Below are 24,519 nucleotides of genomic sequence, written 5' to 3'. Positions count from 1 at the left end.
GTTTTGATGCAGGAATCCCTACTTGTCATATTATTGATGATATTAAAGCAGGTGACAGTTTTTGCTGTTCTTTTTAAAAGAATGGAATCGCCTCATATGGCTTCAGGTAAATAAACTGAGCCTGTTTTCTAAAAAGTAGTGAGAACCACTCTATGGATACTTTGGCTTGTTGGAGATCTAATCCTTTCGCAGGAACTGAAGTAATTAACTTTGAAAAAAACAAGTGAAAGTATTCTGAAGGTTATTGTTTATGGTCTTTTGAAGCATTATTATAAAAGTTATAACTCCTTCATTCTCTTTAACTAGGTTAAGGGGAAGTTCAGTTTGGCTGAGAAACCTTTCATAGTTTAAGTAGACCTATTTTTATCAAAGATAAGATAAGATGAGATAAGATAAGATATGCTGATTTTAATCAGTGTTTTATGCCAGTTAAAGAAGAGGCTACTGAAATAATGAGGGGGATTAATGTCTCTACCACCATAAACCAAGTATGTTGCAGGACGGTGTGGAACATATGCATCAGCCTCATGTGTATCATATATATCACAGCTCATCCTCTTCAGGATCGAGAATCATTGGTGAAGAGGGATATGCATAAAGAGAGAAAGTTTCAGGGGTAGTGGATGACTAGAAAGAAAGAATGTCTTCTGGAAACAGCAGTGCTGTACACAAATAAGCTCACAGTTGTTGTGACTGCATGCACAAGACCTGTACATCCTAACATGCAGAGGAAATAATACTACAGTCCTATTATTAGCAATTGATCTATTGTCAACTGTTTGGTGAGTGAGTGAGTGAGTGAGTGAGTGAGTGAGTGAGTGAGTGAGTGAAAGAGTGGAAAACACACAGGGAAAAAGAAGACAGAGGGGAGAGGGAGAGGGAGAGGGAGAGGGAGAGGGAGAGAGAGAGAGAGAGAGAGAGAGAGAGAGAGAGAGAGAGAGAGAGAGAGAGAGAATTAGTAACAGATATAGAGGGACAGAAAGAATAGAGATAGAGACAGAGAGACAGAGTTTTCTTTAATAGTGTAGCTCCTGGTACTCCCATCATTTTCCATGGAAGACCATCATTTAAGATGATAAAAACTGGTTCTGATGGTTTTAAAATAAAATAAAGCAAAAGATTAAAGGAATGCAAAGCTAAGTGGTAAGGAAGAAAGGGCGACTCTTGGAAAAGTTGGGCATAAAAACATGACTCTCAAAGAATCATGTACTTTTGTAAATTTGAAAGGACATGTTTTTTTTCTCATCTCTAAGTAATACAGAAAGTCCTGAATGAGTGAAGGGAAGAGTGAATTTATATTATTAGCATGGCCAATAGCTTCTGGCTATTATAAATAAGGCTGCTATGAACATAGTGGAGCATGTGTCCTTATTGCATGCTGGCGAATCCTCTGGGTACATGCCCAGGAGTGGTATAGCAGGGTCCTCCGGTAGTGTCACGTTCAGTTTTCTGAAGAACCTCCAGACTGATTTCCATAGTAGTTGTACCTTCTTGCAGTCCCACCAGCAGTGGAGGAGTGTTCCTCTTTCTCCACATCCTCACCAACACCTGTTGTCTCCTGAGTTTTTAACCTTAGCCATTCTGATTGATGTGAGGTGAAATCTTAGGGTTGTTTTGATTTGCATTTCCCTAATAACTAATGATGATGAGCATTTCTTAAGGTGCTTCTCAGCCATCCGAATTTCTTCAGGTGAAAATTCTTTGTTTAGATCTGCACCCCATTTTTTAATAGAGTTATTTGGTTTTCTGGGGTCTAACTTCTTGAGTTCCTTGTAAATATTGGATATTAGCCCTCTATCGGATGTAGGGTTGGTGAAGATCTTTTCCCAATTTGTTGCCATTTTGTCCTTTTTTACAGCAAGGCACCAAGCCAAACAGGACATGATGAGGACATGAAACGGGACCATCTCCACTGAAGGGAACTCATGTCCAATAAGCAGAGAACTCCACTGAGAGAAATATGCAAAGATGACAAGTAAGTAAAGCGAGGGCAGGTAGCAATTTTATTCTGTAAAACTAGGAACAATTAAAAGACTGGCAATTGTGTGTTAGTATATTTGTAAAATAGTACTAGTCAGGTAAAAGAACACTGTAGCTTCATCTATTCTATGGGAAGGAGACATGTTTCCATATGAAAAAGACATTAAGTTCGGGTTCTTGGTAGAAAATGGCAGATGAATTGAGGGGTAGATACAGGGCTAGAGCCCCTTGATCACTTCTGGTTTATGGATTTTTATATTGACTCTATATGACCATGGAGAATTCTTCACAAATGGGAAGGCTCTGTGAAACTGGATCCCAGAGGAAATGGGCCTCCCAGTCTTTACCTCTCAAGCACAAGGAACATCTTCCTGGACATGCATCCAGTCTATGCCTGTGCCTGTCACCTGTTGTTCCACAGAACTAGTTGTATGCATTGGTCCAGAGTGGAGTCTGAATCTTACCAGAGGCTATTGTTGAAGCTCCAGTGTAAAGTTGGCTACCTTGAAGATAATCTTTACTTAAGAAAATAAATAAGAATCCACATACAGTACATGTTATCTAAATAAAACAGGCAACTAGGTCCAATTCTTTCTTATTGGGAGGAACTGTTAAAGACAGCAATATGTTGAGAACATGTCAAAAATAAAACAATCTTAACAATTTGAAATGCTCTCTTTGTTGTCCCAGGTGGCTCCACAGAAGTGCATTTGTTTAACAGGTCCCTGGGTGAGATCAGAACTGTTGAAACTGCTTGTATGGATCACAGTTTCTGTGACCTCATTGAACATGTGGTCAGCTTGTCTTTTACTTGTTTTGTTCTAGTTTTTGTCTTATTCACTTGTGGCAGATTGGAAGGAATTCAAGGCAACTGTTTTCAGGTGGGAGTATGCTGCTGACCACATACATGGGAACTTCAGTTAGTAAAGGGATGAATAAGACAATGTGTTGGTCAGATCTATAATGATATTGTAACTTTATATCCTTGGTAATCATTATAAGTTCAGAATCACAAAAGACCAGGGGAAACACTTTGGCATTCAAATCTGCTGTAATTACTGACACATGGGACAAACTGGCGTTTAGACCATAACAGGGAGAAATGTCCCACTTGTGAATGCTAAAGATCATATTTCAATTTCATCATTTTTTATCTCTGACAGATGATGCTTCTTTTAGTAAATAACCTTTCAGAGGTAGGTAATTTAGTTATAGCAGTTTGTAAGATATAATAGTAAAGTTTAGTTGAATCACTCATAATAAAAGAAAAGAGGTACACCTTTTGGAAACTGTAAGGATATATTAGTTAGAGATAGGCCAAAATAATTTAATTCTTCAATCAAAATAACATGAGCCTCGAGTCTTTAAAAGGTGCAGATGATTTCCATCAAAATATACTGCCAAATTATTCTATAAGCTTTACATTTATTTATTTCTAAAATTGTATTTTCACATATAGTGAATTATGTTGGAATAGAAGAAGCAGCATGAATAGAAATGTTTGTTTACTACGGCTATAACTTTTTGTTGCACTATATAAATGGGAATCACTAATTGAATGAACTTCAAATTTATGGTTGCAATTATGCCTTCCAATTTAATAGCTGATTCTTCAAGATTTGAAAAATATTAAGGGTTTGTTAATTTTCCATAATTGGTAGTTCTTATACATTAATAAAATATAAGGAAGTCACAACAAGTATCTTGTTCTGATACACAGTCTTTATCTACCATGTATCTTCACATTGATGCATTTTTAAGATTATGACTGATCACTCTGATAAAACACGTGTTATAATATTATGAATCACAAAGTCATTATTTCTTGTAATGTTCACAGAATTCTCTGTATTCTGATGATATGACACTAAAATTATGGATTACAAAAATAGACAGTATTTTACTTTTGTCATTGAGTGTTGGCTAACCGGAAAACATTTATTTTAAAAAGTTTTATTTTAAGTTAGGATGGTCAATATTTTAAAAGTTGTATGAATAGATTCTATAGTGTAGAAGAGCAAGTAAGTTTGTGTTTCAGGTCAATGAAATAAATTATTGCTAAGAATAAAGTGTAGAGCAGAGACTGAAAGAAAGGCTATTCAGAGACTGCCCTTCCTGGGGATTTATTCCTTATACAGTCACCAAACCCTGACACTGTATTGTGTATGCCAAAAAATGCTTGCTGAAAGGAGCCTGATATGGCTGTTTCTTGAGAGGCCCTGCCAGACCCTTACAAATACAGAGGAGGATTCTTGCAGCCAACCATTGGACTGAGCGCAGGGTCCCCAATGGAGGAGTTAAAGAAAGGGCTGAGGGAGCTGAAGGGATTTGCAACCCCATAGGAAGAAAAACAATATCAACCAATCAGATCCTCCAGAGCTTCCAGGGACTAAGACATCAACCAAGGGGTACACATGGTTCCAGCTGAATACATAGTAGAGGATTGCCTTTTCAGGCATCAATGAGAAGAGAGATCCTTGGTCCCATGAAGGCTCAATAGATGCCACAGGGTAAGGAAATCTAGGAGGGGAATTGAGGGATGGGGAGGTGGGAGGGGGTGGGTGGAGGAACACCCTCACAGAAGCAGGGGGAGTGAGGATGGGATAGGGGATTTGGGGGAGGGGAGAAACCAGGAAAGGGGATAACATTTTAAATGTAAATAAAGAAAATATCCCCTCCTCCCCAAAGAAAGAATAAGCATATTCACTTCAGGGAAGGAAAGTGGAAATACTGATGCCAAATAAATGGATTATTGAAGAAAATAATAAAATGTCACTTTGATCTTAGCTAAGGCATTTTAACAGGGATGGAGGAAAGCGTACAAATTTTTCAACACGGAGTTAGAAAGCCAAGAAGAGAAACAAATCAAGTTTGACTATTCTGAAATCTATGGGCAAGGGTATTGCATTGGCTTTCCAGTAAAGAATAGATATTAATCATTAATAAAAACCCAAGAAACTTTGCTCTTTCAGATGTGGTGTTTATAAGACAAAGACTGAATTGAAACCCATGTGAAAAGCCTGAAAATAAAATGGATACACCCAAAAAATGTCAAAGTGGAGAATTTCAAAGTGCATTAAAGAAATACAGTGGGAACTGAAGTGGGAATTCACCAGAAACATCTAGATTTATAGGCTAACAAATCCCCTGACTTGTTAAAGTAGTGATGTGTTGGCTGAACTTTAAAAAAGTATCAGTGGGCCTTGTTAAAATGTTAAGGCAATGTTAAACAGTGATAAATTTTATAAAAATAAAACAGCTCATATTTTAAGTAAAAAATAAAGATTTCAAAAACATGAAACATTTATATAGAAATATATCAAATACTAAATGAAAATCTACTTGCTAAAAAGTACAGTTCATTTAACCATCATAGACAAAATCACCTTTAAATATAAGTAAATGTGTATATGTTTTAAATGCTCTGCATGGGTAAAGATACACATGAATAAATATGCTCATAGAAGAGTCTTGGTGTATGAGAATTTAAATAATATTTTATTACATATACCCATAAAGTATACAAACAGTTAAGATTTTTTTAAATAATTATTTGTAAGTTTGTGTGCATTGTTTTTTTTTTTTCCTGCATGTGTGTCTGTTTCAGGGTGCTCTGTACTACAATGTTGGGAAGTGAACCCATGTCATCTGTAAAAATAGCCAGTGCTCTTAGCTACAGAGATATCTCTCCAGGCCCCAAATAAGATATTTTATAAGGAAAATACACATTACAGGACATGTTGGTGAGCTAATGAACTTAAGGTAGTGCTTTGAAATAAGGGTTGAGATTACAGACCATGAGGTTTATGTTTCACAATTCAGATGGCAAACAAAAGAAAACACTATCTAGCCTAGTAATCAATGTAGGCAGAAAATTATAGTATGTAGCCATCATAAAATTAACAATTATTATAAGTATCCCAGTACAGCAATTTGAACCTATAGAGAAACTATGAGACAGTATTGTCAGTAAAAGTGAGTTCTTTTATTGACTTAGAAACACTGAGTAAGAGAATAAAGAGCTATAAAGACTGGCATAAAATGACTCTGTCAAATAGTGGAACTGTCATTTATTAGGAATATCAACATATAATGCACCAGTTCTAAATCATTTGGTTATTGTCCCTGTGTTTGTCAGATGACCCTTTCCCAGGAATCACCTAAGACAGAAAACACAGATGTTTACATTGTCTGCAACAGAAAAATTACAGGCAATGGAGATAATTTTATGGTTGGGAGTCACCGTAGCATAAGGAACTGCATTAAATGGTCATGAAATTAGGAAGGTTGAGAACCACAGACATATTGTGATGAGATATTCATATGAATACTTTCTCTGAGTTGATTAAAATTTCTTATTTTAAATAGCAAATTCTTACAAAGTGCTTAGGATGGATTATAATTTAGTAGATAAACTTATGTTGAAACTTTTGTATTCCTCAAAAAGTAGGTCCATGAATCATTACAAGATGCCATAACTTAAGTCAATACATTAGATGCATATATTTATTTAATTTACAGAATTATGTATTTAGTGATACATTTAGTCTTTTTTTTCTTTTTAATCCTTTTTCTTCTGGGGTATGGCCAGGAAAACACATGCAGGATGTACCACAGATGTAAGCCAAGGGAAAAGAAACCAAGGTAAAGAGTTCAATTATTTGTACGTCTAACATTTAGATGCTGGATAGGAAAGAAACCCCAAAGGATAGGCAGTATGGAGACAGGAAGTAAAAGCTGGGACAGGTGAAGTTCTAGGAGTGTCCCAAATGAGCCAGGTAGTCTAGGGTGGAACTCCACTGGTTAGAGGGAAACAAAAGAAGCAATGACTCTGACAAGATTTGCATTGCTGATATAAAAGTGGCTAGGGAAGATGAACTATTGATAGCCGTGGCCTTAGATGTATCATAAGTGCTTTCTGAGTGAAATTCTACCTGGAGCAAGAAGTCGGCGCGCAGTCGCAGAGAATGGGTTATCATGAATGGCTTGGTAAGCATTGCCCTCATCATTAGTATCATTGTTTCCTGAAATGAAAGTTTCCATATTCAGTTTTTTGTTCAACGTGTAACTATTTTTGTATTCATTTGCTCCTATTGAAGATTCTTACTAAATATTAATTTTAATGAGATGTTGCCAAAGAACAATGTCTGTCTTGTCTCCTGCAAATGTGAAACCCTCTGCTCCAGTTTCTCCCAGAGTGTCTGCCAGTCCTTCAGAACTTACTTCAGCTTTTCTTTCTCCTTGCCTATAAAAATGCTGGACACACAAGCACTGTTACTTAATACAAAGAGGTTGTCTTCTGAATTAATTAGGTGTTGGACTCAGTGAAGAAAATTTATGTAGCAACAGTAGTTCTATTTCCTTTTAAGGACGAGGTGGAATTAGGCAGATTAGGATGAAAAATGAAACCTGATAGTAAAAATTTGGAGAATGAGAAAACACATAAAGAGCAAATTATTTTTTACAAGAAACCGTTGAATGGAAAATTGTACTAACAAGTCGTTATGCAGTCTCCACTTTATCACTACAGAAGATGATCGCACGGGACACAGGATATTTAAAAGCCTAGGCTTGTTCCAAGTAAAATCACAGGTTGTCCAGAATTTTGTAATGTAGATAAAATGTAAAGGTATGAGCAGCATGATAATCTCAGTAGGACGAAACAAACCTCTGTCCTATGAAGGTTAAAATCAATTTAAATATATGTCCACAGTGATAGGTAACTAATCACAGCACAATGCACAGAACACGCGCTAATAGTAAGGGGTTGTTGGCTGTGTACTTTGATTAAATAGTTGTAGTTTGATTTTTCTGTTTTGAAAAATGCAGAACAATGCAGTTCTCATCAGCCACAGAACATGATGTTCTGGACACTTTGTGAGATTTATGCAATTTATATTAGGCAGAATTCATATCATCAAGCCCCTAGCCACTAGAGTGTAAAACTAAAGTGTTATTTCAGTGAGACTAGGAGACAGCCCTTTATGGGAGGCACTATATCCCAAATGCCTTTCATGGCTTGCTGTCCTCAATATTAATGTAATCCGGAATGCTGTTAACTGAATTAGCATTTAATTGATATGACATTGTGATGACTGTGAACAGCCAACTAGCACTGAGCTAAACCAGTGATGTACGAGAAATGCGTGGCATTTTCTCAAAATAAAGAAACATTCGTTAATAAGAACACAGGTATTTCTCCCATGGTAGAATATGATTATTTCCTTTCTGTCTTATTTATTTTGAAAATAGCTTCATTTTCCAACAATATCAATCTATGGCGTGATAGTTTTAAAAATATCCCAAAGTACCTTAGTCTGAATGCCTACAACTAGATGGTGAAAAACACCCTCCCATAAGGTTGTCCCCAAATTTCCACTTATTTAATCATGGAGAAGAACCCAGCGTGGTGTGTGGTTTTAAAATGTAGGTAACAAATCACTGAATTCTAGTTGGTTACTCTCACAATAATTTTTCTCAGAAATGAAGGTTATCTGTTTTAAAACAGACACTGAATATATTAATTGTTGGACATGTGCTCAAGTGCTAATAGTTACTGAGTCTTCGATTTCTATTGGGAACTGGCGTGTGACAATAGCATTTAATGAGATATTTCAGTCCATTACCTGTTGCTTTAAGAATGCATAGCTATAAGCTTGCATTTTGCATGGAGAGTTACTTCAGTTTTTGTTGTCTATAGCAAGTGATTAAGTCTATTTAAATCATTGATCTTTATATAACTTTTATAAAGGTATTCATGGAGAAAATAATCCCCTCCCCTTTTTCAGAATATGGAATTTTGTGGAGTACAAGTTTTTAAAGTATGACCCAATGACTTTCTTTTTAAAATCTCTTGATGTCTGGTTTTATTCCTTACTTTTAATTTCTGATTTTGTTGATTTGGCTAATTTTTCTCCATCTTTTAGTTAGTTTTCATAAGGGTTTGTCTACCTTGATGATGTTGTCAAAGAACAAATGGCTGAAAAACACTTTAAAAATGTTCAATATTCTTAGAGAAATGTAAAACAAGACTACTTTGAGATTCCAACTTATACCTGCCAGATAAAAAATGCAAGGTAAGATTAAAAAACAAAACAAAACAAAACACACAAAAATCCCAAGATCATGCTGGCACCCAAGTGGAACAGGCTTCCATTTTTATAGAGTGCAACCTCTTACAGCCACTATGGAAATCAATATGGCTAATTCTTAGAATATTGGAAATCTATCTGGCTCATATAACTCTTGTGCTTATGCACAAAGGATACACCATCTTATACAGGGACACTTGCTACCCTATATCCAAAGCAACTTTCTTTGTGGATAGAGGGAACATCTTATAAGGAATTGCATCTATCAGATTGCCCTGAAATGTCTACAGGATATTTTGTTCAGCAATGATTGATGTGGTTGGGCCCACCCCACTGTGAGCAGTTACATGCCTGGGCAAGTATCCTGGGGTGCAGAAGAATGAAAGCTGAGGCAGCTCTGAGGCACACTCCTTGTCCTGGCTGGTTTCCTGTGTCAACTTGACACACGCTGGAGTTATCACGGAGAAAGGAGCTTCAGTTGGGGAAGTGTCTCCATGAGATCCGGCTGTGGGGCATTTTCTCAATTAGTGATCAAGTGGTGAGGGCCCATTGTGGGTGGTTCCACCTTTGGGCTGGTGCTCTTGGATTCTATAAGAGAGCAGGCTGAGCAAGCCAGGGGAAGAAAGCCAGTAAGAAACATCCCTCCATGGCCTCTGCATCAGCTCCTGCTTCCCGACCTGCTTGAGCTCCAGTCCTGACTTCCTTTAGTGATGAACTGCAACGTGGAAGTGTAAGCTCAATAAACCCTTTCCTCCCCACCTTGCTTCTTGGTCATGATGTTGTGCAGGAATAGAAATCCTAAGGCACTCCTTTACATTCTCTGCTTCAGTCCTCCCATTCAGGTTCCTGCCTTCAGTTTCTGCCTTTGCTTTCATTGTCGGGTTGTTATCTATAAGCCAAATGACTCCTTTCACCTCCCCAAGCTGATTTTGATCAGTGTTTGATAACAGTAACTGAGAAATAGACTAGGACAGATATAGTGGCAAAAAATAATATAATCTATATACAAATTATTAAGATTATTGTTATTAATGCAATATTCATATTCACTAAATTTGATGTTTGTAAATATATAAGACAATTAAATAATTGCTTTCTTATTTCTATTAAGATAACTTCTCACTTAGTATTTAGTGCTCATTACAGGTGTCAAGCCCCTTCATGTTTCTATAAGGACATGGAATTGGTTGTATTTTCTATATTTACGCTCCTTTGTTCATATTTACTAATTATTTAAATAATTATCTACACAGATTTATTTAGATCAGAAGGTTAAGACATATATTTCTTTTTACTTGTTCAATTCTAATTCTATGTTGCTTTGAACTTTGTGTGTGTTACTTTCTATTGTTATTCCTGTTTTTCTGTCTCTCATATATAAATACATGTATAATACATATATATATATATATATATATATATGTTATTCCTAACATAATATAATATATAAAGTTGAATATAAAAATCAGTGGCTGTGGAATGACTCTTTGGGTAAAGCACTTTTCATGCTAGAGTATAAACCAGAGCTTAGATCTCAAGAGACCCTGTAAACCAGGATATTATACTGCTCTTCTATAATCCAATGCTCCTTAGTGAAATGGGAGGCAGAAACAGGAAGATCACAAGACCCAAAGACATCTAGACTAATAAACTTAGTTCTGAACAAGAGGTTTAAAAGAAGGTGGGAATTCCGTTGGTCCTCACACTCACAAGAACAAGCACACAAATTTACATGCCGTATGCACATCACACACTTGTTCAGAGATTCCTTGAAGTAAAAATTGCCATTTGAAATGTATAAATCCTCCATATTCCTCAAGAAAATCAGCATTAGTGTTTAAAAGGCAGACCCCAATAAAGTAAATGACCACATGAAAATCCCTGGCTTCTCCGAATATGAAAACATTTGTCTAAAGAATTTGTGTATATGTTCACACACACACACACACACACACACACACACACACACACACACACACACAGGGGTGCTGCAGGAGATAAGATGATGCAAACATATGGAAGCAGATTTTAGTTATAAAATTTCAAGTCAAGAAAGCCAAAAAGTACTGTCAGCCCTGAGCTAGAAGGGTAAAGTATTCTTTAGAATACATTCTCCAGAGGACATGATTTCTTGCTGGGGAATAACATTTGATGCATCTTCTTTCTCTTCTTCTTCCTCTTCTTCCTCCTCCTATTCTTTACACATTTTTCTTTTATTTTTGAAATTATAATATAGCTGCATAATCTCTCTCCTTCATTTCCTATCTCCAAAATCTCTTTTCTTTTTTATTTTTCATGTTTTTACTTTTATTTACTTTTACAGTCCAGTCATTACCCACCTCCCTGTCTGCCCTCCCATAGTTCTTCATCTCATTTCTCTTCCTCCTGTCTCTCTAAGAGGATGTCCCTCTCCCCTCAAGGACTTCCACTCCTTGCGGCCTCAAGTCTTTCAAGGGTTAGGCACATCTTCTCTCACTGAGGCCAGACCAGGCAGCCCTCTGCTGTATGTGTGTTAGGGGTCTCATATCAGCTGCTGTATGCTGCCTGGTTGGTGGCTTAATGTCTGAAAGATCTAGAGGGTCCAGGTTAGTTGAGACTGCTGGCCTTCCTATGGGGGTCACTCTCTTCCTCAGCTTCTTCCAGTCTTTCCCTAATTCGAAAGCTTTAGTCCTGGTTACTGGCTTTAGTCCATTGGTTAGGTATAAATATCTACACCAGTCTCAGACAGCTGTGTGTTGGGCCTCTTAGAAGACAGCCATGCTAGGCTTCTGTCTGTAAGCACATTATAGCATCAATAATAGTGTCAGGCCTTGGAGCCTCCCTTTGAGATAGATCCCGATTTGGGCATTCATCCACTTTGTCCCTGAAGTTCTTTTAGTCAGGAACAATGTAGGTCAGAGTTTTTGACTATGGAATAACAACCCATCCCTCCACTTGATGCCCTGTCTTTCTCCTGGAGATGAGCTCTACAAGTTCCCTCTGCCCACTGTAGGGCATTTCATCTAAGGTCACCCCCTGTGATTTCTGATATTTTCTCAGGTCCCAGGTTTCTGGTACATTCTAGAGGATCCCCTCCCTCCCACCCTTCGAGATTAAATATTTCCATTCATTCTACTGGCTCTCAGGGCCTATCTCTTGTTCCTTCAACCTGATCGAGCATATTTCCCCTTTCCCTTCCTCCTCTCCACTCCCACCCAGGACTCTTTTTCCTTCTGCCTCCCATGATTGCTTTCTTCTCCCTCCCAAGTGTGGAACTGAAGAATCCTCAATTGGGCCTTTCTGTTTGTTGTCCTTGAGTTCTGTGGATTGAATCCTAGGTATTATGTACTCTTTTTTTTTCTCTTTCTCTTTCTCTCTCTCTCTCTCTCTCTCTCTCTCTCTCTCTCTCTCTCTTTCTTCTCTTCCTTCCTTCTTTCTTTCTCTCTCTCTCTCACTCTCCCTCTTTCTTTCTTTCTTTCTTTCTTTCTTTCTTTCTTTCTTTCTTTCTTTCTTCTTTCTTTCTTTTGATAATATCCCCTTATTATTGAGTACATACCATGCAATTCCTTTTTGGTCTAAGTTACCTCCTCACTCAGGATGATGTTTTTTTTGTTCCAACCATTTGCTTACAAAACTCAGGATGTCACTGAATAGTATTCCATTGTGTAAATGAAACACATTTTCTTTATCCATTCTTCTGTTGTAGGATATCTGAGTTATTTACAGCTTCTGGCTATCACAAATAAGGCTGCTGTGAGCACAGTAGAACACGTGCCCCTGTGGTGCAGTGTGGCATCTTTTAGGTATATTAAGAGTGGTATAGCTAGGTCTTCAGGTAGATATATTTCAAATTTTCTGAGGAATCTCCAGACTGGTTTCCAGAGTGGTTGTACCAGTTTGCAATCCCACCAGCAATAGAGGAGTGTTCCTCTTTGTCCACATCCTCACCAACACATTCTGTCATCTGAGATTTTTTTTTTAATTTTTTTATTCGATATAATTTATTTACATTTCAAATGATTTCCCCTTTTCTAGCCCCCCACTCCCCGAAAGTCCCATAAACCCCCTTCTCTTCCCCTGTCCTCCCATCCACCCCTTCCCACTTCCCCGTTCTGGTTTTGCCGAATACTGCTTCACCAAGTCTTTCCAGAACCAGGGGCCACTCCTCCTTTCTTCTTGTACCTCATTTGATGTGTGGATTATGTTTTGGGTATTCCAGTTTTCTAGGTTAATATCCACTTATTAGTGAGTACATATCATGATTCACCTTTTGAGTCTGGGTTACCTCACTTAGTATGATGTTCTCTAGCTCCATCCATTTGCCTAAGAATTTCATGAATTCATTGTTTCTAATGGCTGATTAGTACTCCATTGTGTAGATATACCACATTTTTTGCATCCACTCTTCTGTTGAGGGATACCTGGGTTCTTTCCAGCATCTGGCAATTATAAATAGGGCTGCTATGACCATAGCAGAGCATGTATCCTTATTACATGGTGGGGAATCCTCTGGGTATATGCCCAGGAGTGGTATAGCAGGATCTTCTGGAAGTGAGGTGCCCAGTTTTCAGAGGAACCGCCAGACTGATTTCCAGAGTGGTTGTACCAATTTGCAACCCCACCAGCAGTGGAGGAGTGTTCCTCTTTCTCCACACCCTCTCCAACACCTGCTGTCTCCTGAATTTTTAATCTTAGCCATTCTGACTGGTGTAAGATGAAATCTCAGGGTTGTTTTGATTTGCATTTCCCTAATGACTAATGAAGTTGAGCATTTTTTAAGATGCTTCTCTGCCATCCAAAGTTCTTCAGGTGAGAATTCTTTGTTTAACTCTGTACCCCATTTTTTAATAGGGTTGTTCGGTTTTCTGGAGTCTAACTTGAGTTCTTGATATATATTGGATATTAGCCCTCTATCTGATGTAGGATTGGTGAAGATCTTTTCCTCTGAAGTTAATAGAAAAGAAACTGGGGAAGACCCTTGAGGACATCGGCACAGGGAGAAAGTTTCTGAACAGAACACCAATAGCGTATGCTCTAAGAGCAAGAATTGACAAATGGGACCTCATAAAATTGCAAAGTTTCTGTAAGGCAAAGGACACCATCTGAGTTTTTTTTATCTTGGCTCTTCTGATTGGTGTTAAGGTGGAATCTCTGGTCATTTTGATTTGCATTTCTCTGATTTCTAAGGACTTTGACTTTTTCTTTAAGTGCTTCTCCGCCTTTGGAGATTCCTCTGTTGTTAATTCTCTGTTTAGCTCTATATCTCATTTTTTGATTGGGTCATTTATTTTTTTTTTGGGTGTAAGCTTCTTGAGTTCTTTATACATTTTGACTATTAGTCCTCTATTTGATGTGGGGTTAGTGAAGTTTATTTCCTAATCTGTAGTTTGCTGATTTGTCTTATTGAGTTTGTCCTTTGCCTTACAGAAGCTTTTCAGTTCATGAGGTCACACATCAATTCTTGATCTTAGAGCCTGTTTAGGAAATTTTCCCCTATGCCATTGAGTTCGGGGCTATTTTCCGCTTTCTCTTATATTAGATTCAATGTATCTGGTTTTATTTTGAGGTTCTTGATCCACTTGGACATGATCTTTGTGCATGGTAACAATTATGGATGTATTTTTATTTTTCTGTATACTGACTGACAGACCAGGACCATTTATTGAAGATGCTTTCTTTTTTTCCATTGATGATTCATTTTCAAAATGAAAACATCTTGAGCTATCTTATGTCTGGCTGCCACGTTAACAGAAAACACTGGAGTCTCCTAAACTAGCAATCAATCTAAGCATTTAGAGTTTAAAATTACTAAGAGTCAAGCTTGCTTGGAAGGCCATGCAATTGCTACACTGTAAAATAAAGTGGATGTTAAATACAGAGAGATGAGTACATGCCTGCCGTTTATTTTGTTGTTGAATAGTAGACCCAGATAAGGTCCTAGAGGGAGGCAAAATAGAAAGCTCCTGATGTGTAAGATTGAGTTCCCTGATTACTCAGTCAAGGAGGACAAAGAGGAAGGTGCTATTCATGGGTTCTTAAAAGTCTGTTCTCTGCATTCAGCATTCTTGTCATTCAGGGGCTGGCCCTGGCATTGCAAAGTCATGCCCTGGCAAAGTCAAAATAACCTGGCTACTTTCACTGTTCAGAGTCTTCAGTACTCTCATTATGAAAATGGGAACTATTTTACTCACAGTTTCTTGATTTTGGAGTTCTGGTTCCCAGAAATCCAGGCAATCCCTTAATGCTGTTTTAAATTACTTACATTTGTTTTATTTTGTGTTAAAAATATAATACAATTAAGCACAACACTTTCATTACCTTCCTAGGTATTTACTTATTTATTTGTGGGAAGTATACATATATATCACACAAACATGCATGAGGAAAAAAAACACCCTATCTAAAGTTGAAAATAAATATAAATAATTCCCATCAATTCATTCAGTGATTTCCAAGATTTCCCATATGGTTATTAATGTGATTCATGAGGAATATTCTCAATAACAAACCATTACAGTTACATATAGCAATACAAATTAATTTTCTTGATATATAAGCTGATGGGCACAGGTAAGTAACAAGTGATCAGTAATGACCAATCAAGTGACTCAGTTGGCTTCCTCTGTGTCTTGTCTGAAGCTTTCTGAAGTTTTAAAGTTGTGTTTCTGCAACTTGGCTCCTGCTTCTGAAGTCAAAGGACAAGACTGGATCTACCCTGAAATCATGGAGAGAGAAGTCAATCTTCATTAGAGATTAGGCACTTTGATTTTTGTGGGAAATGGTAGAAAACTCTTTGGAGCTAAAATCAAATTTATATGAGTATTTCAATAATAGAAGAGCTTTAGTAATTAGCTAATGATTTACACTTAAGACTTTTTAATATTTTTTCCTTTTATACTTCTTGAACAGGTTTGTTTTCTATTTTTATCTGGCATAAATAAATAAATAAATAAATAAATAAATAAATAAATAAATTAGACATAGTGAGAAAAGACAGAGAATTAAATGGAGCTTAAATTGGCCTCATAGTGTGCACAAAGTGATTGAAGATGACTTGCTACATTTATATGAACATATTTGAAAATAAAAACATTTTCTATATTCATAAATTTCTATATACAATTAAATTGCCTAATTTCACTTTTATGTCTTTCCAATGAATTTGCATTCTTCTTTATTGATTTATCATAAATATTATTCTTTCATTCTAGATAGCTCCTTCAGGATGGGATTCATATCTAGGTAATAATGCAAAGAGTGAATATACAATGGAAATAGGAGTCCATGATATTGTGTTGCTGTGATTTTGTATACACTCTTTCAGTGTATACTAGCAGCATCATAGAATACAATAGTAAAAATCAACTAAAGCTTTTATTTTGCCAGTTAAAATGCTCACTAGAGATGTGGCATATCAGGTCACCATATAAGATTGGTTTGTTGTGTATTTTATATTAAAATGGAAAATAGTAGCAGATAAATTTTACTAACAAAATTATATTTTCTATTTCAAAGATAAATAGTTTATTTTTTCTTTTAAAGAAAAGACTTTTATTATGAATGCTACAAGGAACACAGGCTGGTGGCTTACGATTTTATCACCTTAAATAACCTGTCCCTATATGGTCTGTACTGAGTGGAGATACCGGTCTTACTGAGTAGACTCAATGGCTAACAGATAGAAAAAGAAGAGAAGGAAGGGAAGAGAACAAATCAGAAGAGGACAAAGGAGAATAGAAGAGGAGAGAGCACATGGAATTGGAAGGCAAGACTGGAGGCGATGGGGAAGGCAGAGGGAATAGGCACTGGATTTAGTTTCTACACATTTTATGTCTGTGGGAAATTTTCAAATACAAGGCAATAGATGCTGGGGAGGATGGAGAAAAAGAAGAACACTTCTCCATTGCTGGTGAGATTGCAAACTAGTATGCCCATTCTGGAAATTATTCTGGTGGTTCCTCAGAAAGATGGAAATAGATCTACCTGAAAACCCAGCTAAACCACTCTTGTGCATATACCCAAAAGATGCCCCACCATGCCACAGGAGCACGTGGTCCACTATGTTCATAGCAGCCATATTTGTGATAATCAGAAGCTGGAAACCCAGATTTGACACAATGGAAGAATGACACAGGATTCATTTACACAATATAATACTACTCAGCTATTAGGAATGATGATGTCTCAAATTTTTCAGGCAAATGGATGGAACTAAAAAACATCATCCTGGGTGAGGAAAACAAGACCCCAAAGGACTTACATGATCATTCATAAGTGGATATTAGACCCAAAGCTCAGAATACCCATGATACAACTCACAGCTCGTAAAAAGCTTAACAAGTAAGAAGGCCAAAGTGTGGATGCTTGAATCCTACTTAGAAGGGAAACAAAATAATCATGGAGGTGGAGGGAGAGAGAGTCATGGGTGAGAGAGGAAAGTGGGAGGGAAAAAAACAAGCAAGAGCCAGGTTCAGGTATGGGAAGAGACAGGAGAGTAGTCTGGAGGGCCAGGAGAATGAATAGAAATATTTAGCAGTGTGTGGGGGGAGGTGCGGGTTTATGAGGGAAGCACTAGAAAGTCCCAGACTCCAGGGATGCAAGAGGCTTCCAGGACCTAACGGGGATGACATTAGCTGAAATACCCAACAGAGGGGAGGTAGAACCTCAAGACACCACCAACCAGTAGATAGATAAGGCCCCCAGTTGAGGGAAGGAGCCACCTACTCACCTCAAAATTTTTTCATACAATAATTCCTGTCTAAATAAAACACAGGGATAAAAAGTGGAGCAGAGACTAAAGCAAAGGCCATCCACAGACTGCCCCACTTTGGGATCCATCCTATCCGCAGAGACAAAACTATTGCTGATTCCAAGAACTGCTTGCAGACAGGAGCCCAGTAGGGCTGTGCTCCATACAGCTCTGCAAACACCTAAGACAGATGCAGACACTCACAGTCAACCATTGGACTGAGACCAGACTCCAATGGAAAGCATAGGGAAGGCCTGAAGGAGCGGAAGGGGTTGCAACCCCATAGGAAGAGCAGCAATTTCAACGAACCAGACCGCTCTGGAGCGCCTAGGAATTGAACGACAAACCAAAGGGTATGCATGGGCTGGTCCACGGTTCCAGCTACACATGTAACTTATCTGGTATCAATGATGCCCCAGAGAAGGGGGATGCTAGAGGTGTGAAGCTAGAGTGGATGGGTGGGTGAGGAGCACCCTCTTAGAGGCAAAATGGAGGGGTGATGGGACGGCAGGTTTGCAGTGAGGAGACCGGGAAGGGGGACAACATTTGAAATGTAAATAAATAATCAATAAAAAGGAAACCATGCATTTTTATTATCTTTCCTCATCCAGTTAAGCTTATGCTAAAATATATAAATAAATTTACTTTAATGAAGACATTACTATTTTCTTTAATATTTGGATGCAAAGAAATAGGTCAGACATTGAATATATAAATTTTATGTACTTAATAACATGAACTATTTGTAGCCTTATAGAGAAATTTGGAGGAATTAATTTTAGATAATTTTTTGAGATTTGTCTGATTGTGTGATACGTAAGCATATTAAAAGGCTTCAAAAGAGCAAGTGGGTGGAAAAAAACAAATTTGAGTGTAATCTATGAAATGTGTAGCGTACAATCTGCTTCCTGTTTCACCTTGTCTGTCATGATCCTGATGTACCTGCTGAAACCAGTCTTGCACATGGTTAGGAAGAAACTTCTGAGGTGACGTAGATCTTTATTTCCTTTTTCTTTCTACAGAAGAAGAGAAGAAATGCTATACTAAGCCTTCTTTGCATATCTCAGCCATATAAAAATCCATAGAAATGTTTTAACTGCCTCATTTTGTATAGATAAAAAGCTAATGTTTTTTAAAAGTCTCCCTTGGTCTCTCTGTATTCCTCTGTGTGTATCTTTCTCCTGCATCTCTGCCTTGATTTCTGTCTGTCTTTCTCTTTCTCCATATGTGTGTGTGTGTGTGTGTGTGTGTGTGTGTGCTTTTGAGTGATTACCTCCGGGAAAAACAATACCAGATCTAAGACTTGCTTTATTTCTCTGCAATAAAATTTATTGATGGGTAAAGAAAATATAATAGTATTAAGTAAGAAATATAACAGTTTTTTTTATATCCATTCTCCTATTTAGCTTAAAAACTTTATAGGATCAATATCAATATCCCTACAGCTATAAAAACCAATAACTATCATTTGAAGCCACTTTTAAAGTGAAACATTATTGAGAATCAGTATTAAGTTTTACCTCATGCTTTTTCTGCTAAAATATGCCTTTCAGGACTAAAATTTTAATTTAATATTTGAAGACAAAATATTCATATTTCAGGCATTTATGCTTCTCCTTTCTAAATACACAGTTTTAAAAACGAAAAAATAACCCTATGAAAATATGGATTTTTTCTTATCAGTCTTTCATCTTTTTCTTTTCTTTTTCTTTCTTTCTTTCTTTCTTTCTTTTTTTTTTTTTTTTGATTAGGCTGAATTTTTTTCCTTACTCTGAAAATGTAAACTTTTTACATTGAAAAAAGAAAGAAAAAGATATGAACAACATAAAACATGACAAAATATGTTTATGTGTTTAGTTTTCCTGTGAAGAGGAAAGATGCTTTAATCCTACCACTTTAAATAAGCATTTAAAAATATCATTATTTTTGGAAACCATTTTAAAAAAGTAACTTACCAAATATTTAATGAGTTTTAAATTAAATAGTGATTTCTAGTATTAATATATATTTACTGTTATGGAAATTTAATACAATTAATTGAGGATCAGAATATATATGCTCAGGAATATTGATTATCATGCCTGGTTCAGAAACAAAGCAGAAAACTGTCTTAATAATTTTAGGACATTGACAACTACAGCTTCTTCAACATGTGAGATTTGTCAATTGGAGAAACTATCTTAATTAAAAGTTCCTGTACAAATCCAAACTCATCTACACGTCTATTCATAAAAATTAGTTAAAACATTACTAAAACTAGCAATTATTTTTAGTAAAAAATAAAAATAGTAGATACAGAAAATATAATATTCTAATAGATATTTTGTTAATTTTTTTCTTCAAAAAGCAACTACTGCTGAGTCTTGCTCAAGATGCAAACTAGGAAAGATTGTTGGTTTTGGTCATCCATATTCTTAAAGAAATCCTACCAGTTACCACTATCATAATGGTCTAATAGCAAAGATAAACAGTGGAAACAGTGATGAAAGGAAGGTTAGGACTTAATTTGCTACTTTTTAATAAGTATTCCCTCTCCACATATATGTATGTGCATATGCATTCATGTAAATATTAGTGTATGTATCTCATACACACACACACACACACACATATATATGTATAAACACATAAGCATTTGTATACATATACACACATATAGATTTTCACATCTCATATTTCAGGCACTGCTGTATTTCTAGTTTTAGGTGGTCACACTTATTGTGTGGCCCATGCAAGCTTTATCATGGAGCCAGGCAATGGTCTAGAAAGAGGAATCTTCATTTATACATGATCCTCAATATTTGGGTAAATCTGTCTTTTTTTAGGCATAATTTCAATGCAGATCGATTACCAAGTTTTAGACTATTTTATTCATTTTTATTTATAAATTATTTGAGTTTAAGCCATCTGTGTTACTCAAGGTCTTTAAAAGAGATAGAACTCAGTACTTATAGTCATAATATATACATATATATATATATACATATATGGATAGATAAATATAGATATAGATATATAGATATAGAAGATAGATGATAGAGTATTGGCAAGATAGAAAATCACAACAGAATTTACATAGATATATGAAAGTCACATAAATAATAGGTAAATATGTAGATAGATAGATAGATAGATAGATAGATAGACAATAGACAAAGGAATGTTAGATGGGATGATTACATAAGTTGCCCTATTTGACTATGAATGCTATTTCCCATGGTAGACTATCTTAAGAATGAGAAATTTAGAAGGACCAAGGACCAAAGAAGCCAACATCTCTGAGCCCATTGAAAGGCCTGAGACTCATGAAAGGGTTTCTACACAATACCAGTCTGAAGTCATATAAATATTAAAATCTTCAGTCATTCTAAGGGCATTTCAATTTAGAGGAAGAGGACTATATGCACACTGCTCTTTGCCTTTTTGGACTACCCTAGAGTCCATCTTATTGTACATTTATGTCATGAAGAAGATATATTTCCCTCATCCTGTTCACTGACAGATGAGTCAATAATCTCTGATAACAATGACAGTCACATCCGAACAATGACTCTTAGCCATCTTTCAGATAACACTTAAAATTAGTCATTTCATTGTCATTAAATGTGCATGCTAAAAGGTTTATGGAAATTGCGCATGTACTGAGGTGACGTCATCTGCTGGTTACCCCTAGGCTAGGAAGTACTGTGCTCCTGAGTGATGTGTATCATCATCCTTGAATTGTACTTAAGTAGGTCTATGGCTACCAGCCACATCACAGGGCCATGACATGCCTCTTTTAGAATACTACAATGCCTGATCTGACCTGTAACACTACATAATTTAATAGCTGCTCAAGCTTGAAAGTATTCACTGTAGCAGCTATACCAGCTATATCTTAATGAACACAACCTTTTGTAGGAAAGGGTCACCACATTGCCAAGGGTAATAGGAATAAATGAGCAACCAAGTGTGAATATTCTTGCATATCAGCAAGAAATAAGTAAAAAATCATATATGGTTTCCTGGTTTGAGTGATGCTGGTGGTTCTTAAGGTTTTGGACATTGAAGTTAGCTGATGAATGCCATTTATCTATAAATAGCAAGAGATTTTGGCCAGATAGAACTCCTTTCCGGGAACCCAAATGGTAGTCATGGATGAGATATTGAAAGAACTGGGACTTCAGCCAAGTTTCTCTGACATCAAGTTTGACACTGTTCCTTTTGAACTGAAGGAACAAGATTTAGACTCAGAACAATTTAAAAAGAAAATTAAAACATATACATTTGTCTACTGCCAATTCTCTGCATAAACTTTACATAAGGAAAACAGTGGCCAAAAGTGGCAGGTTACATTAATTATTTCTGTATCTTGATGGTGTTAGACGTTGCACACATAGTACAACCTATTGTCAATACATACAATAAGTAAATATCCAACTCTAAATAAAAATTAATATTGTTGACTAGATTTCTAGCATTGCATACATATGCATAGACATGTAACCTTATGATGTATTTCTATCATGTTTTACAGAGGCACAGACTGCCTTGAGTTTACAACAAGCATCTAAGGTAATGTGTAAATAAATACTAATAACCCAAAGTTTAAAGTAGCAAAATGTGTCTCTAATTTTTGACTCTAAATAAATTTATGAAGCTAAGTATCACCTACGATACTCCTTCTGTAAAAATGTATGCTTCCTATGCAGTATAAAATATATTCTCCTCTTAAGTCCCAAAGCTATATTCAATGACTGATTTTTCACAGAGACCTCAGTGTTTATATAAGTTGTTGAGATTTGAGCAGCCACAAAATATCTTTACCAGGCTTGCCCCTGGCAACTCCATTTTACTTTTAATAGAGTATAAAATCTCTGTATTAACAGTTCAAAATTGAAATTACCCTCAATTTTTATTATCCATTCTTTAGATGGACTTAAATGGGTAATTAGAATCCTGTGTGCTAGGTTAGAATGCATTTCAGCTTCTAAATTAAGAATTCATGTAGGTCACAAGAAAGTTTATTTTAAATGTGTTGAAACTCAAAGCATTACTTCTTGGGGAAGAAAAAGAGAAATATCATATAATCTCTGATTTGATATACTCAGAAAAAAGGAATAAGAGCCAAATATCTTGAAGAAATGAAAAACAAATCTAATAAAAAGTTTCAAGATTATAATTACTTGAGAGTTCTAAAAGATATCCACTGCATGCATTTTAAAAATCAAATAAAGATTCTGAAACTGTGCTTTAAAGAAAGACCAATAATACCACAGAATTCAATAGCAATGTACAAACTGATTTAACCTTGAAAAGGAATGTTAGGTTATGTATGATGAGTATGCATAATATAAAATACAAGTGAACTAGTGATTAGAAATGATAATAAATTAATAATATCAACTAAACATACAAGACACCATCCTGAAGAAAAATAATTGAAGAAAAAAAACAAATACAAATTACATAGAGCCAGTATCAGTAAAATGAGGAGAAATTCTATGTGTGGTGATGTCAAAAACTCCGAAGTTAATGTTACAAAAACAAGCAAGTAAAGTATATTTCATCTGTACATTAAATAGGTGAAGTATTATCACCACAGCTTGTACTAGGTGTTGACTTTCTACCATATTGTTCAACCTAATATAACTAAAACTGAGGTGTGTATTCTTCAAAATGTTACAAAAATCCTCTGAAGTAGGTTAAGGTTTTAAAAGTACTATCTATTCTTTGCCATTACCATACATCTAAACAACATTTTTGATCATAGTTTACCATCACCCCCTCCCTATAACCTACTCTGTAGGTGCCCATCCCACCTGATAACCATTGCTGTCCTCTATTTATTATTAATATTATTATTACTACTACTACTACTACTATTACTACTACTTGTAGTAGTAATAGTAGTAGTAGTAATAGTAGTAACTGCTGACTAATTAGTGCTATCCATGTGTGCCTGGCTGTCTGTCCATCTACTGATTTCAATTTCTTTTTCAAAAGAAAGTGCATTTTCAGTTAATTTCCAAGATTCCTCCTTCCCAAACTTCTGCGTGTCAGTATCCTATGCCGCATTTATCACAAAATTAGTATGGTGGATGAATTATCATGATAAAATTGTCCAGAATAAGAAATGATGTATAACCTGCTCTTGAAAGGGTGGCAAGTGTGACTGCTGTGGCACATGCATGTCAGTAGGTGGCAGAGTGGAGACAGGCTATGTTTACACTCAGGGTTCTGACATTTGAACATCTGAATGAATGATGAGTAGCCTAAACTTCCCCGATAAAAGCTATCCTGAGCTGAGCACCAGTCCGTGCCAGGTAGGTCCGGATGATGGCTTCCAAAACCGGAAGTAGGATGGAGCTAGAAGAAGCCACCTGGGGCAGGGTTCCAGGAAGGAGTAAGGTGAGACAAACAACCCTCTCATGGGGCCATCTAGGCAAGCCAGGCAAAGGGTGAGGACCAGATTGGCACATGGACAGGCACCTGCGACCATCACCAGTCAGGTACCACAGCAGGGGCAAACAATGCCCAAGATGACGCCTGCCTGGTGCCATAATGCATAAGCATAAAACTCCCGAGACCACTGCTGAGATGACCCTAGACATTCAGAGACCAGGCAGCCATTAATAGGCACAAGCAAGTGCTGGAGAAATGGGAGAGAAAGAGAAACAGAAGAATGAGGGCATAATGCAGAGAAGCAGAACTGGAGACTCGAGGGCAGTGAGGAATAGC

General features: G+C 36.5%; 1 non-coding gene across 1 annotated transcript; it reads left to right on the top strand.

The window, feature by feature from the left end:
• The first annotated feature begins 23,925 nt into the window (after positions 1-23,925).
• LOC127691764 (small nucleolar RNA SNORA17) lies at positions 23,926-24,061 on the top strand. Its single transcript, XR_007979356.1, has one exon. It is a non-coding gene; the product is annotated as a small nucleolar RNA SNORA17 (small nucleolar RNA).
• The last annotated feature ends 458 nt before the right edge of the window (positions 24,062-24,519 follow it).

The sequence above is a fragment of the Apodemus sylvaticus genome, chromosome 8, assembly GCF_947179515.1.
Source record: "Apodemus sylvaticus chromosome 8, mApoSyl1.1, whole genome shotgun sequence".
Classification (NCBI taxonomy): domain Eukaryota; kingdom Metazoa; phylum Chordata; class Mammalia; order Rodentia; family Muridae; genus Apodemus; species Apodemus sylvaticus.
This window is presented reverse-complemented; position numbering and strand designations above follow the sequence as displayed.